This window comes from Varroa jacobsoni, unplaced genomic scaffold (genome assembly GCF_002532875.2).
Source record: "Varroa jacobsoni isolate VJ856 unplaced genomic scaffold, vjacob_1.0 scaffold_591, whole genome shotgun sequence".
NCBI lineage: Eukaryota > Metazoa > Arthropoda > Arachnida > Mesostigmata > Varroidae > Varroa > Varroa jacobsoni.
This window is the reverse complement of record NW_019213493.1, coordinates 40,586-53,293: the sequence shown is the minus strand read 5'-3', so window position 1 is coordinate 53,293 and position 12,708 is coordinate 40,586.

Genomic DNA, 12,708 nt, shown 5'->3' with positions numbered 1-12,708 from the left:
TGTTCCATGTATAAGTAACAATTTCAAACGAAGACAACACTACGTTATGCTTCTTTGTAGTCTATTATATTTGCGGTAACCGACGTAAATGCAGGACGAAAGCTAGTTGCCCTGCGAAAATCATCAAGTAAATCGAGTGAACATCTAATTTTGATATAATGTCTGTTCTTTTTGTGTACTCGAAAATCGGAAATAAGTAAATCACATATACTGGCATTGGATCTCATATTTGGGTAGTCGTCACGTTAGTGTGAGACCTTCAAATGCCTTCGGCCATTCCGAGCAGTCCTGTGGATCGTTTTTGCGGAATAGGGCCACTATCTACCTTTTTTAGATTAAGTTGGTACCTTTTCCTGTTTTCGATCCTCAGGGCATAAAAAGTGCTGTTTACGTACACAAATTCAGTGACATGGCGAACGAGTGCATCCGAGCAAAGTTCTAATAGTCATAAAAATAACTGGAGAGTTGTATGGTTAATGGTGGATATGCGATATTCGTTTGAAGTATAAGTAACCCGGTGTAAAAGTATCAGTTACCTATACCGGCCTACATAACTGCATTTAATGTAAAGGCTCCCTTTTTTTTTGTTTTGAAACTTACTCAATATAGCTTCGTTACTTCGTCATTACGGAACCGCCTAAAAGAGGAAACCTGGACGGCTATTAAAAATTTAAAACGGCAAAATTGATACATTTGAATTTTCTAATTCTCGCCGTACGCGATAGTATGCGGTCGGCACAATCTTTCTAACTTGAGAAAATCTGTACAGGTTGCAGGCTTGATGACGTGGCTTAGTGCTTCTGGGGTTTCATGTCTATAACATCCTTTTATAAGCATAGTTTATAGCAAACGTCTGAAATACCAACAGATCCTTGCATAAAGTTACAAACTCTATTCAGAGTAAGCACGAAGATGATTTTTCCCTAAAGTGGAATCAAGTTTTACGATATCTTTCCAAATAGTACCGAAGCGTTCTTCGCTTGGTGAAGAATAATGGTAAATCACGTTGGCAGTTTTCGTTGTTCTGACAGAAGCTAAATGATTCAAATCTTTAATCTTGAAACATTTTACAGTTGGAAAGTACGACGATAGCCTGTTAAGTTAGAAGTTTTACTTAGAGAAACAGCTCTGCACATGTAACAGTAGTTATAGCAGTATGACCGATCTGAGTCTGCTAATATTCATTATTATTACGTTAATGGTTCAAGTCCCGCCTGTGACACATATACTATAAGAAACGGAGATGGAAAAACTGAATGTAGCAATAGAGAATAGAGCAAGAACATCAAGCATTTGAAATCAACGTTCTGTACTAAGATAACCACTAAAACGCATAGCGTGTCGAGGCTACGTACGTAATCTTATAATGCAATTTTATATTGTTCAAATAGTAACAGATTATTTTAATTCAGTCCTACTCTGCTTATCGAAAACACTTGAGAGACTGCTACTATTTCCTTTTTTTTTAAATTGCACCTATTAATGATAAAATCTGGACTCGTTTAAAGTCGCTGACTTATGACTTTAACTAACCAGCGGGATTGTTATAATTTTTACGTATATAAAATTTTACATATTTTTCGGGTGAAAAGGTTCTGAAAATCGTCTAGTATGACCTTCAACGTTAACATCCAAATGATCGAGCAGGCTGCCTGTATAGTTTCGGCAGTTAGGTTTATCGATGGGTACTCGCTTGTTAAAAACATTCCACCTTTTATACAAGTTATCTCAAAGCTACAGCCAGAAACATTGAGTTTTGAGAAGGATGTATGTAATGCTTATATCTACGTTTTACAGGTTTATTATTGCATTTCGCTCTGTAATGTTATAGTCATTGACAATGTTATGGGGACGGTAATGATGACAGTGGTTTGTTAGTTGAGGAGTAAGTTAACGTATATGATATACGACTGTGTTACGTTGTAACCGTAGCTAAACCGTGAGCGGCGAGAGCCGCTACCTTAGAAAAAAAGTTCGCAGTGTCCAGTCTGTGTAAGAGCTTATAGTGTGGGTAATAGCAGCACTCTTGAAAGTTAAATTGTGTATTTACAGTATGTAGACCTGGAGGGTGGCAAATGTTTACCATTCAATTTATATGAGAAATATGATGTTAACACTAACGAAAATCATTAAAACCGTTATATAAAAATCGAGCTACTTGCCACGTACATACGCCGACATATATAAACACGCTAAAAAAATATATAATACAACTACTTTTTGCTCTACATCCTAATATGGGTGGGTTATGATCTACGGTATTTGGCTGACTCAGATGCACATGCTCAACGTAGACGACAATGATTAACTTGCACTGATTTTTGTAAGTATACGTTAGTAACTTTATTTCAGGTTAAACATATACTTATTGTTACGAAGAGGAGGGTTTCGTCTGAAAATCTAATACATGTCTTTGAGTGTACTGTTATAATAGTAGTGAACAACTTGAGATCTAGGGGCTGCTACTATTGTTCTTTTAGAAAAATAATGCAAAAGCTAATTACGTAATATTCCATTAAGCGTCTGGCTTTATACGTCTCTATGAAATTCATTTAAATCTTGAGTATTATAAGAATATATAGCAGTCTGCCGTAAGCTATTAGTGGTGCCAACCTAACCATTACGAGGACGAGTTGCCGGAGCTCTCAAAATCGATAGTAAGTCCTGTCTGACGGTGCCGTCACGGCATTTTGTACAACCCTCGCGGAAACTTTCCTTTTTTATTATTCAGCTTTTTAAAACATATTAATATATAGTAGCTGCGAAAAATAGACTAAGTGATGTCGCAGTAAGAGTATGCTGCTAGATTGTCAATAAACCACTGGGCGTACCGCGCGTTCAGGCCGCCTTCAAAGGGCTACGGTATCTAGGTTTCTACACCATGAAGTACAATTCTCTTGAGCACCGAAAGAATATATAACAGTTTGCTTTTAACCATACTATTTGCAGCGAAAGCTGTCGCAGTACTTGTGGAGCCGTTTTTTTCGCATAAGTTTTCTGCGATCAAGGTTAAAGCCAAAATGCTATAATCGCCAGTTGCAAGCTTTCGAACTTTCTGTCTAGAATCAATGTGTTCATTTTCATTTGATATTAATTAAACTGGCCTTTCGTTGAAGGGTGCGTTGAGAATTTCATAGACATCGAATGACCCCCTTGCAGAATTCGTCCAGTGATCCTCCGACACATTAGGCCTTGCCCTGTTGTCCTGCTGAGCGGAAATTGCGAAAGAAAAAAAGAAAGAGAATATTGCTATCACCTTTTACAGCGGATCCAGTTTATTTTTCCGGATCTGTGTTATCCAATTCGTGTCACGTCCAGAGACTAGACATATGATAAACCAGAGGCACGAGGACCACTCGTAAAGCACCCTACAACTTTTCTAAAACAATCTTTCTAATAGCGTGTCCTTCTTAATACAGTCCATGCTAAAATCAGAACCGACAGTGGCAATAATCGAACCCTAGAACTCTCCACAATTTTTTTGTTATAGAATTCAATATTTATATGTCTACTGGCTGGTCCTAACTTACATGTTACTTTTCGGGATCCGATTGGCGAAAATTGGGTCGTTTTGAAAAGCTGCAGAAAGCAAAAACTATGAGTGTCGCTGTACCCACAGAGTTGTGGGGTAGAGTGTTGGGGTTGTTAGGCATCGTAAATGAACAAAAACAACGTAGATTACAGATGTACTTAGCTGCGGTGCATTTGAGTAGCTGTTGTTTATTTAAACTTTAGACGTGATTATAAGAGTTCTCTTGTAGCATGCCATTCGAATAGTGTTCCAGGGTGGTTCAAGCTACGAAGTTAGTTGCTAGGATGTAGCATTTCAACATCGAGGTGCTCAAGGCTGTTCAAAAATGGATAATGTACACCAATACAAACCGATAACAACATCTAGATGATGCAAGTTTGAGGAAAAATTAATTTATTTAATAAATGTATATAATCATTTTTACTTACTTCAACACGAAAGCCGTTCTAACTTGTGTTGGCTTGTTTTTCCCGCTTGTACTTTCTCGCACAGGAAAAAATGCATCCAAGCGCTGCATACAACACGTAATATAGTGTAATGCCCCTGTGCTTAGAGATTTTGCACAGCGAGTTCCACTCTGAATAGAGGAAGCTTACTTGGAGGCATGGCGCCGATGTGTATAACTAACACTCATAAATGAATCGCACTTTAGAGATATGCTGTAGCATTTATTTTCCATGCTTTTGGCAACCTCTACCTTTTTCTTCGTTTTGGAGAGCCAGGTCGTTTAAGGGTTTGCTAGCCGCCATGTTTGTCTCTCATACAGGATCGCTACCTACCTTTTAGGCTTTTCCTCCTGTACATCAAAAACTAACTACGTAACATTTTACGCCTTGCAAGTCGCATGCAAATGTGTCTCGTGTAATTTCCTTATTCGGCTTATTTCATACTTGCGTTGAACTGTACCAGTCGCCGCCTCGCAGAGCTGAGCATTTTTCGAACCTGGGTCGCTTGGACGAAAACTCACCCATTGTCTTCGCCTGCCTTCTGCATGTCCGACACAAACGATTTGTCACACTGCATCGTTTTGTCAGGGCTTTTCCCGAAAGCCCTTTTAGAGGGTTTCGCCTTCCTTGTTTTCGCTTAAAACAAACGGCGTTTGCATCAACGATTCTGAACACTTTTTTGAAGTGAGGTTACAAGAGGCCACAGCGCACGTTGTTATAACCGTCCTATACGGAAAAGCCGACAGGCGCAAGATTCCCTTTTTCGGAAAACCTACTTTTAGTAGCAACACTCATTCAAGGTCGAGCTTAGTTCAACAACAGGGAATCCAACCCTAGTGTAGTACGAAAAAAACTTCTCTTTAATGAGAATTACGCTGCATTTGTCAACTCAAAACGTCGACACCGTTAAAAAAAACTAACATGATCTCTGATAAAGGTAGACAATGGAGTCATAGAACCTGGGTAGGCCGTGAAGTAGTGTTTGGTGATATCAATGGAGTTTGCGTGCATACTATAGCAAAGTCCGTAGCTATCCATTATAATAGCGACTGCTGAATAGGACTATTCGAGGACATTAGAGGACGTCATAACCATCAACATAACCACTATAATCAAGCATTGGGAGATAATTAGATCATATAACATTCCTTTTTCGTTCTATTAGAGTAGACGACAATAGGCATTGAGATCGTGCAGTATGCTACAATAGCGAACATTATATATATATATATAGTTGTTGGCTCAAACTCAAAATTTTGAACTACTGTAAAGTTTCAGTAAATTTTTTAAAGGATATCTAGGATAAGGAGGATCTAGATATACTTTGTCATAGAATTTGCTTATCAGAGGAGGTAGTAGCAGTTAGTCACGGACGTCACAGGTAACGATGTAAATACAAAAATAAAAAACTAATCATACATACACATCAATTTCATGGAATAAAGGGACACGGTACCGCTCCCGATGCATTAAACGCGGGACGCAACAAATTCCATAATTTACCTTTTTTAATCGTTAAGAAAAATTCAACAGGATTTTCAAAAAAAAAGAAAACAAAATATAAGATGATTCCTCAAATCTACTAGTTTCGAAACTTCATGTTTACTTTACAAGTTAGACCAACATTGTTCAGTGGCAAGATGTGAGCCATACGCCGAAATGGTATACCAAAATAGTAAATATCTGAGATCGTTTATGCCAATTTGATTGCGTTTGATAGACGGTATGATGATACACGGTTGAAATGCAGTAAGCCTTGTAACTTTTCCGTTCCGTTAATTCGTTCGTTATAAAAGAAAGTCTACAGCATTATAACCACATCAGCCGATGGTACAGTTTCTGTTCGATAAACAGAAACGTTATTGAACAAAGTATAGCAAAAAAGACGAATAAGGGCTCCAATACAATACAGACATTGCCTTTCTGCGACGTTTTCAGTCTTTGAGAGGCTTTGGTCCTGTACGAACGACCCCTATTATTAACGTCTTCAACTATGATAGTATCAGAGTCCGAACACTGTGTTCACGGACGACAAAGTTAAACGATATTTTTCCTGCGACTGCTTAATCAGAACTTTCAGAAAGTTTCTGAACAAAACGATGAAATCTCTGACTAGGAAACATGACACAAATTGATCTACCTTATTTATTATGCCCTGAGCTACGAGCTCTAATCGTATTCTCTGAGCCCCGATGTGTTGCAACTTTCAGATTCGTTTATTTATCTTTTCTTTAGCTGTCCTATACACACATATTCGACGCTGTGGATCGCGCGGCCGAAATAACGGCAAATCAATGTTTTTATTATCAGAGAAGACACAAAACGACGTCGTCCTACCGCTGTTTCAATTGACGACAGAATATTTAATAAAAAAACCATTGTCTTGGCAAAATCGGTTGGTAACAGAGCAAGACACAAGATTAAAATAAAGATTGACAGAACGGTGACTTCGCAAGAGAAACAGCTACTACCGCGTTACGTTGAGAGCAAGCGTAAAATAGGCCATCAAGATAAGCCTGATTTAACGCGACCTGGCAAGAGATGTCTATCATGCATAGTGCAATCGAGGCCATCGATGATGCTTTCATTGGGGTTTATCCGATTTATCCAATGGAAGATGTTGCTTGGTGTACACTGTTCCCATAGTCAATCGTTAAGTGAACACTTTCTTTGTACTTTATGCATCAGCCTTATACTGTAAGAGGTGCAATTATAAAATGACACGATGGTCGATTGAATTGTAAATGAAGCTCCGTGATGATATCATGAAGATGATGTCATCGTGTTAAAAAAAGCCGACTTGAGACAGGTCGGCTCTACTCAACAGTTCGATACAGCGGCTAGAAAACAACGTTCACGTTTAAGACATACACCCGATTTGTTTCGACAACTGACCCAGTGATTTGAAATATGATTAAAAGGGGAAATAAATAAGCTACTGAATCCGTTTTCGAACCTCTACGTGATAACCCGTACGTGTAAATTAAATGTTTGCCAAAATGCCGCGAGATACAGAATTACGTTTAGCGGAAAAAGGCCAGATTCACACGATAGACTAAATGTACTAAAAGTACAGCAGCCAGGCACTAAGCACATGAATTGTGGATTTATCGAAAGCCTGTATATATATGATTTTTTCTGCGTTTTTAAACGCAAAGGCCGCTGTCGCCAATTCGTAAAAAATACATATATGGTAAGCGCGATTTTAAAATCTAATTGTACATTATACAATGCATCGGCTAATTAATACAAGATATCGACTTACCTCCATACCACCTTTAGAGCTTTCATGTAGGCTGAAGTTCTGAAGCTCGATCACCTATATAGGCTCGCCTATCTTGACAGCTGTGGCAGCTTCTAGCATCTACCGTACGAGCAAATCCAGACAACGTAGATGTGAGCCTGCCCTATCAGCCAAGTTTAACAACTGCGACAAATTACAACAACAGGAGACAAATTGTCGCGTGTAGCAAGCAAGGCAGACCCAAATGCAAAACGCCGGTATCATATTCTCTGTGCGTCGACTGAGGAAACGGCTAGATGAGCTCCGAGATCCGTCGCATCCGACCGTGCGATCTGCAGTAGGCCGTTAGGGTCTATGACTTCACTAGGTCGATCATTCAGAGTTGTCTTTCTGTCCTCTGAGAACTGGCGAGGAAACCAGTAGGCCGTCGCTTCGCTCTAAAATTAAAAGTATTTTCGTATTTCCCACCATCAGGATGCATATGCATGTGACTGTCATTTGCTTAGCTTGGTTCAGTCCTGGTTCCGTTCTCTGATTAGCCTATGGCGCCCCGCTGTCCCCGGTACGGTCTGTGCGCGCTCGCATTGAGTTGATGTATGCTGCTATGTCCATGCCTGACGCCCACCACGAGCAACACTCGTAGTAGAATTGTTGGTTCAGGATCAGTTGCAATCTGCCTCAGGCGGAATTGGCTGAAGTTACCAGTGCGGCTGTATGAAAGGTTAGTTACCTCAACTTCCATTACAACTCCCCTTAGTGCGACGGTTGAGCGGTGTTCGCTAGTGTCTTATTAGACGTAGATATGCGGAGGGGAAAAAGTTACGTAACAAATTGTAAATCACGCTAGTAGGCTACTCCCAAGCTACCAGACTAAATAAGTAGAGCGCTTTGAGTTTGACCAGCTTTTTCGCAGAAGGGAAAACGAATTTAACTCGAGAACAAACGAACATTTAAATATGAGTATCTACAACATGAGTAAATAACGTGTCTCTAAAGGCATCGCATCACCATTAGCCTATATTGGGTATTAATGTGTCTGTTCAGAACGAACGGTCAAGCTGAGTATAGCGGATACTGCAAGATAACGTTATAAACATTAAAAAAATATAGAAAGCTAAATCAAATAAATAGATGCATATAATGAATATGCTATTACTATCAGGTAAGATATTTTGAATTGTACAATAAATAAAAAACCTTCGCCAATTTTTTTATTTCAAAAGCCTATTCAATAGTTTTATGCCAGAGTGATTAGTTATACTGGTTGGTTACCGATAACAAAATACATCGCATACGAATCAACTAGAGAAAAAAACACCAGCGCATACTGCGAAACGTAACTTTTCATACTAATAGAGTACTGTTCTGTATCGTTTACTATTATTATTGCGATTGTCATTTAGACACACACATATATATATGTGTGTAAACATAACTTCTTTTATATGAAGATACAAAACTTTGTTTTTCTCTTGAAAGCGAGCAAGTTTGGTTACACCAGCATCAATTAACCCCTAAAATATGTAAATACGTCATACATTAGAAGAGCGCAAGTGGCAGACCTAAAGAGTTGCCACCTACAGCGAACGTCGCTCGTATGTAGCTCCACTCCCCATCCATTGGTCACCCCATTTCAATTTTCCCTGCGGTTTTCGCCTTTGTTATTATCCAAGATAAACTTGAATTATATTGGCATTGCATGTGATATCTGCGTGTGTCGCAAACCCCTTCACTATTAAATATTATTTGGAATTCATTTCTTCATTCATTCATCAGAAATATAGAGCTCGGACTTTTTTGTTCAGTGAAGTATTATTTTTTTCGTATGTCTTCTCCTGAATAGGTCATTTCTGCCTACAGTTAAACGGTCTATTTAAAAAACCCTCCTGCTACTTGAACATGTTTGCTAGAGATGCCTGCCCCCTGCTGTATATTGAACGTCAGGACCGTTAGGAAGCACACGCATTAACTGCCAAATACCAGGGGCATTAAAACAACTAAAAAGCAACGAATTCATCGTCTTTTAAACGATCTTCTTTCTTACATGTTTCTTCTTGTGGGCCTGGTCTCTAATTCCTTCGTCTGGTGCGCGTGCGGGCATTCTTCCTTGGCTTTATTCCGTTTCTCTGTCTATGCATCACACCCAGTCCCATAAGTCCTCTGCGTCGTAAGCGGTATGGTGTGACGTCGTTCTTAACTTTTATGTAGAAGCACAAATTAAAATTCGCTCATTTAAAGAACAGGAGAAAGAGAGACCAAGGTGGACAAAGAAGCAAGTAAGGGTTCTTGGGGGTTTTCGCAATCGGTGATCGGCTTCTATATTTTCCCCGTCTTCGGCCGGTAGGCTCTCCCTTGCTCGCTAATTATCTTTGTGGTACATGGGTTACATAGGTAGCGCATGTACGTCCACAAATATACGCACACGCAAGAAATGACTGTCTATACGATACAGCAAATAATTAGAATAGTTGGGCTAATAATATATATTAAGTGTAATAGTATGTAGTAGTTTGGCGGAAACGAACAGACGCTACAAAGTGAGTAAAAACAATAAAAAAAATAGATGAAAAACGAAATTAATGGTAGGTCGCCTGTTCGAAGGCAACAGCTGTCAACGAATTTACATGTGATCTCTCAAGGTAGCGCTCATGCGCACCGTTTTTTGCACAGGCGTTAAGTTTAAAAATATTATAACAATATCCATTACAATAATTAACGAAATGTTATGTTGTTGGCTAGATGAGTTGTGTACAACTGAGATTGTTGCTGCTAGCTTCACGTAACCGTCTAAAACTTGAAGCGTTGACGATAACGCAACGGCATGGTAATTGATTCGCTTATGGTTAATCAAGATGGCGTCAGCGATTTTCGGAGATGCCTTTTCTTTTCCTATTCCGCTGTTTCTCCGTGGGGGTTCTTTAGCTTGCGGCTGCGTTCGCGAGCTGTTGTTGGCCAATACTCAAAAATTAAAATGATGGTTCTTTTCGGTATTGTTGAACTTAGTACTATGTCTTCCTGATAGCGTATGGGCACGAAGTCGCTGTTTGGAGACGATTACTGGTTGAAGTGGGTTAGGGGATGAACTGTCATAGAGCAGGGTTCTCTTTCCGAACCGGAGAGATATCGTTCTTAATTTTCATTAGATAAATCATAATGGCAATAGAAATAGTACCCAGAAGCCAAACCGTTATAATGGCCGTAGTGGTTAATATTTGATTATTAAGTGCAAAATCTAATAATTACTGTGGTACGCCGCAATAATAGCTAATTGCCTCTTGTGATCAGTCTTCAAGCAGATGAAACGAACAACGAAACAAGCCACAAGAAGACAGGTAAATGCGGCTAGGGGAACGGAGTCATTCTCTTGCAATTGCCAGTAGTCTGCTGATCCATTCTCAACTGAACCAATTGAGAAATAGGATAAATAATAAGGTATTATTATTCAGACGTGAACCGAAGTCGAAGCCTGCAGCGGTTGCTAGAAGGCCGACCGTCCTGCACCCGATTGGAAATTCTGCTGATCGTGCAAGACACAGCTTAATGCTACATCTCGAAGTCCTAATACTGCCTCACCTCAATAGCATCTACTGATTGTGTAGATAACAATCGACACGAACAGTGACGACGATCATAGCCACTGCAATAAGCACCACGTCCCGTCTTCTTTAGGCTATGTGGGTCCATATCTCACTGGCGCAATAGATTAAATAACCAACAACCGATAAAAGACAACTTCTTAACATCGGTGCTGACATTTCGTAAGCCTGCTTCTTGAAGTAGGCCCAGCCATTCTATGGCTCCCCACGTAAATGATTGACTGTGCCCATAGCTTTACATTGAAACATTGTCGTATTAAAAGATTCTCTTCTATTGTTGACTTCTACAGCGAGTAATTAAAGCGAAAACGTACAGAGATTTCGAAAAATGTGTACACTTAATATCAGTATGTAATTAGTCATTCAATACAAATAGTAGTTAGATTTCAACTAACAACGCCCTGAGCTCTGGCCTGAGATGTGGCTTTAATTTTTCGAATGTATGTAGTAGAGTGAAGCACCCCCAGAGACGCACAAAGGGTACGTCCGTTGTTCCGTCGATGATACAGTGAAAACGTGTTTGCCTGTAAACGAAGTAGGCCTATGCCATCACCCCTATGGCAGGGCAGTAATGTAGGTTAGGATCCGGGTCTAGGCGTAAAGTAATTACCTAAAATTTTTAGGTACATTCGTCGAATAAATGCATAGATTTTTTTCCACTCTTTTCCCACTAATGGCTGTTATTTTGACATTTGTCGTTACACATCCTCAAAACAATTTTACAACAACGCTACCGAGACCTGCCATGCAAGGGACAGCTGAGAATTAACTATCGAAAGCGTTTTTGTCACCAGATAGTTGTGTAGAGTATATTTCCATATATTCTATTTTAGCTTTGGCCTGATTTATTTGTCAAATACGTCAATAAAAATGTTCAAGCAATAAGTTGAGCTGTCAAATGAAAAACCGCTCGTCTAACTTTGACTGATTCGATAGCAACGTTTCCTTGATTAATAAAAGAATAATTTTTGTGATCCTTTGAGGTATCGATTTGGCTTTCAAGTCGGTAAGTTACACAGACAATACTTCACTATAATGCGTATAAGTTTACCACGCCGACAGTGTAGCCGGCTCTTTAGATTGCATTATGCTCGTAACGCTATTTTAACTATTTCCGTGAAGCTAGGCCTTCTTCGCGATCCGATTTCAAACCTCGAAAAAAGACGGTCTTTGTAGGTCGCTCCAATATGGTAGACAATACAGACTGCAAAACGATTGTGGTTGATAAGGAAAGACATGGAAATCCAAACTGCCAGGCCAGGGATAGCCCGGCTTTGGTGACCGGCTTAGGTAATAATAGACCATAAAAAGATCATCAGCCAAACAAATGATTCTGAGTGATCCGATAAAGATGAACAGTGCTTCCGGCCCTTAACAAACCTAATTTTCTCTCTCGAGTCGTTCGCAGAGTACCTCCAGCGTTTGGTATGTATTAGATAGGTCGGACAGTGCCTGTCGAAGGCGCGCAAAAAATAACAAAAATTCAGCGCGCATAATCTATGTTAGTGAGTGTTACTCCAAACATATAGGGCAAAGCGCTGACTTTGTCATCAGAAATTTACTTTTCGAATACAGTCTGCTAGCTTATTTGTATTCCATATGCAGCACAGCTATATAATCCTAGAATCTTTTTAAGCCGCACATGTAATAGAATCATTGCAAGTATTTTGAAATCTATCTATACATATATATAAATTTTGAACGATTCGGGCAAATCGATATTAATAACTAACTTGACATATAGTTTCCCAAATGATTTAAACAAACAAATACCGACACGATCTCTATCAGGAAGCTATCTTCAAAGATCTTCGCAAACGTACATTTTTCGAATACATCCAACGCGAGAGCTTATTGCGGCTGTCTTAATAGATCATTTTGTCGCGTATC